This window comes from Schistocerca americana, chromosome 1 (assembly GCF_021461395.2).
Source record: "Schistocerca americana isolate TAMUIC-IGC-003095 chromosome 1, iqSchAmer2.1, whole genome shotgun sequence".
NCBI classification, from domain to species: Eukaryota; Metazoa; Arthropoda; class Insecta; order Orthoptera; family Acrididae; genus Schistocerca; species Schistocerca americana.
The window spans coordinates 1,055,287,975-1,055,292,852 of record NC_060119.1 but is presented as its reverse complement, the minus strand read 5'-3'; positions in this window follow the sequence as shown (position 1 = coordinate 1,055,292,852).

The window sequence follows — 4,878 nt, the reverse complement described above, 5'->3', positions numbered from 1 at the left end:
AATAGCTCATCAGAAATTGATAAGTTCAGATTTCCGCGAACGGCTGCCTCCTATTCTGCTCGATGGTATTCCAGTACCATATCAGAAAACAGTTAAGAACTTGGGTGTAACTTTGGACGAGCATCTTAACTGGGCAGAGAATACAGTCTGTAATATTAGTAATTTTCGCCTCACAAACATTAATATACGCTCAATAGTAAACGCCTGATGGCCTAAAGTTGTCGAACAATTGTAAAGTAAAAGAAATGAACCATCGCGTAGCAGCGACAGAATCTATTATTCTTTATCTTTGCCGTTCTTGCGCGGTGCCAGTAAATCTCTATGTAGATCTATCGATTAATGGTATAAAAAAGAATTCTGTTGTTTCAGTGTGTGTGTGTGTGTTGGGGTTTATGGGCGCTCAACATCGAGGTCATCAGCGCCCTGACACACAGTAAAAGGAACGTATGTGGAGAGACCTAATAAAACTGAAAAACACACTCAAAGCAGGAAAAGAGGGAAAATACGACCTGAGAAGGTAAAACCTAAGGTAAGGGATAACATAGCGACAAGAATGACATAGGAAACCGTCAGTGTCTGGCCACTTACATAAAATATGGGCGAGCTTGTCACACAGGAAACAAGTTAAAATCCCCTCCCTAAAATCTTTGTAAAAACATTCGACATGGCACAGAACTTTAAAACTTTAACCACATTCGTCCGAGTGTTGCCTAAAAGAGTTGGCAGGTCCGCTGGCAAGGCAGCCGCGGCCCGCTGGTCAGAAAATAAAACGCAATCCAATAAAACGTGGCGCACAGTGACCTGGACGCCGCAAGCACGGGCTCTGTTGTTTCAAGACAAAAGAGGCTTTTGGCGCCTCACCTTTTACTGTTTGTATTCCATGCGAGGCGGACGCGGACTTGCTGCGTTCCGCAACTGTATTTTATACTCTATGTGAAAATATTGAGTGAAAATGCTAAATGTTTTTTTTTTCAATCAGAAAGCATGTAGTTTCTGGTAACAGATTACGAACAGACAGCATCAAGAGGACATTTTGACTGTTATGTATAAAGTATTTAACCACTATGGTCATCTATTGTAATTTAATATGAAAAGGTACGTAGCATTAAAAAAAAACGTGTGTTAAAGATAAGTGTGCTTATTTTCGTAAATTAACCTTGATGATTCCATCTCCTCATTTACTTGAATTATAATTATTTTGTGTTACTTCATCATCAGAAATTACGATCACGCTGATGGGCTGAACGCAGCATGAGGCAGAAGGAACATTATCGCTTTCCTATTATTTCTGAACCAACTTTTCTGTGTAGTGTTGCTTTTCTTTTAAAGTCTATAAATCTTCTGGTCCCTTAGTGTTGATCCGGGTATGACTACATCGCGACTATAAAAATGCACAGAAATGTTAATGTTTCTTCAGAACGATCTCAAATATATATATATCAATATGCTGCTCTTATTCAGGTATTTAATGGTCAACGTATGTTATTATAATAGCGTAATAAATCCCTGATTCTGTTGCCAAGTGGCCCACCAATATATTCACTTTTTCGACATTAAAAAAAAAATAACAATTCTTTTTATTTTCGTTCCCCAAAAGCAACGCTACTCTTGGCGCCCGAACAGGGACTTGATCAAAAATCATTTCATGTATGTGTTTAAAAATTTTTCAGTGCTTGTTCTAGTAATTGTTTCATTTTTTCATGTGGATTCAATTCAACCGAGAAAGAGAAGTGGGAAAACCTTTTAATTAATTCAGAAGAACGGTTGATGAAATTACCAAAAAACGCGAGTATTACCAAAAAACGCGAGTATTCATCCGTATCACCATCAAGACAGCCATAGTAAGTCAAATTTTTATACGCAGTTGCCTAGCTTTCGTAGTGATGTAGCGTCTTTCGAGTTGATCAGAACGTAAACCTGTCTTTCCTTGCCTTGAAACAGCTTTATTTCAATTTGCCCATAGTCCATTCTTATGTAGTTAAATTCAGTGAAAGTGTATCATTGTTGTCAGTGCATAAAAAAAATTACGATATGGCGGATAACTACGCTCAAAACTGGTAAAACGTGTGATATTTCATTTGTTTGTAATTAGTAGGAACCATCTTGTGTTCTTGGCGTACATGAACGTCAGTTGTTACTCAGAGTTAAAATTTCATCTTAGGCCTTCGACCATAGATACTAGTTCGAAGCCTTAGGTCCCAGTAAGCCATAGCACTACGTCACAGACAAACGACTGACGGCAGTGACAAACAATATCTGTAGCATCTTGACGTGTGACAAATAATTCATGAACATGGCTGACGGTAAACAGCGCACACAAACAAAACCAGACGACAGCGGTGATGCGAGTGGACCTCACTATCCATTACGATCACGCGCGATAGGTACACGAGCGGAGGCAGAAGCAGCCTCGACCGAAGTTTTAGAAACTGGTCCTAGTGTGCAAAATAGTCACGCTTTTGAAAAAAATGACTTGGCTGCAATGATCGAAGCAATAATGGAACCCAAGTTCGAAAGCCAAAAACAGGAAAGATTAGATGAAAAGGCCCGCGAAGAAAAAGAGAAGGCCGAAAGACGGCATAATAAAAATCAGGTCCTTACAAATCTGTCCAACTCAGTAAAAGCAGACATAAATTCAGTAAAAACAGAAATAAATTCAGTAAAAACAGATCTGCAAACGGAGATAAATGACCTAAATACACGGTTAAATTCGGTAAAGGCCGAACTAAAGGCAGACATAACAGCTGATTTAAATACCCTGTTGGGTAATGTCCAAAGCCAAATCAGTAGTCAGATCACGACCATGAGGCTAGAAATTGACACACAAGTAGAGTCAAAAATGGAGGATATTTCAAAACGGTTAGATAAGAAAATCGAAGCAGCCAAGGGAGAGATAAATTCAAGTGATGGAATGTCAAAAACAAGCTGCGACCTTAAAAGAAGATTATACTGCAATCTCTGATGAGGTCAAGGGAGTTAAAACAGCAATAGACACGATCGAGAATGTTGTTGATGATATTTCCAAACAGATTGAGACTCTTAATGTAGAGGATCAAATAAAGAATACTGTTAAGGCACATGCTGAAGCATTGTCCGACCACTGCCAAGAGTGGATTAAAAACAAAGACGGATTCATAGAAAACAAGGTCAAGAACGAACTCAGGGAAACTGTCAAAAACGTGACCTTTGAAATATTGGCAGCCCCTGGAAAAACAGGAGACACGATCATGTCAGAATTAGGCCAGATAAGACGAACGTTAGCTCAAGATTTACCTGAATGGCGTCAACAGATAGTTGATGAAGTTCGTACACTAAAATGTCAAGTTGAAAATTCCCCACCTTCCGTGTCAGGAGAGTGGAATAATTCACCACGATGTAATGAATAACAGCAGGTACATTACCGTTCACCATTTGATAACGCTCAAACTCATAGTTCTATAGAAGCACAATTTAACCAGAGTACTAGCCCACCCACTTTTGTCAGTTTGATGCAGGAGGAAGCGTGATCAAACATCGTGTTTTTCCGACCTTTCACCCACAGAAAAGAGAAATTCATCCTATAGTGTTCCTCCGAAATTTTTCAGGAATTTTCCCGAATAGCTGGAGTGACCGCCAGCGAATTCAATTCGTTAGTGGATTTATCGTAGGCGATGCTGCCTTATGGGGAACCGAAATGGTCGACTCTTGTAAAAGTTACAAAGAGTTTGAACAGATGTTTTTAGCTAAATTCTGGAGTTCTGGTGTGCAGCAGCGCCTGAGAAAAGAGGTTTACAACACCGAAGTGTTTAACAGTACGCGCGGTAGTTTGAGAAGATATTTTGAGACTCATCTAGAATTGGCAAAAAGCGTAGGAAACGCCGCAGTTTTCATGGCACTAGTAGAAAAAACTGAGCACAACACATACATGGCAATGAAACATTTACAAATTAACATAAACACAAGATAATTAAACTAACAGTAAAAAAGACGCAAAAATACATTTACATTTTAAATGTGAAACCACATGAACACCAACACACATTCCATCCACGCTTAGTTAACCTAACAGAGACAGAACTACACGAAAACGAAAAAATGCTCTTGGAAAAAGGTTTGAAATACTGCACCAATAGCAAAGTGAACAATCAATACATAGAAAATATCATAGTAGAAACCGAACACATCCTTACACGTGAAGAACAACAAAACAATTGTGAAATAAACATAGGACTGACAAGAGAACTAGTAAAAGAAGAAATAAAAGGCATAATAAAACAAACACAGCAGACACACAATAAGAACAACCAAACAGAAGCAGCTACTATGAAAAGGTTAAAACAAAAGTTAACAAACAACAACGTATTAATAACAAGAGCGGACAAGGGAAATGTAACAGTACTCATGGATAAAGAGCAATACATCACAAAAACCAAGGAATACATAAACACCAACGCAATACAAAAACTGAAGTCAGATCCAACTACACGATTCCAGGCAAATGTGAAACGAACACTGAAAAACATTGAACACACACTCACAGACAAACAGAAATACTACTTAACGCAGAAAAACCCACAAGCACCAACACTCCGCAGTCAACCAAAAGTACATAAAGACGGAATGCCAATGAGAGCTGTTATCAACTTCAAGAAAGCCCCAACATACCGCATAGCCAAACACCTCCAAAAGTTAGTTACAAAACACTATAAAGTAGAAAACAACAGAACAGTGATAAACACAGGAAACCTAATAGAAAACATACAGAACATACAGGTACCACACACAGCATCACTGATTTCATTCGATATAGAAAATATGTATACCTCCATCCCTATCACAGAAACAATAGAAATCATAGAACAAAATCTCTCATCCCACAGCAACCTCACCACAGACGCA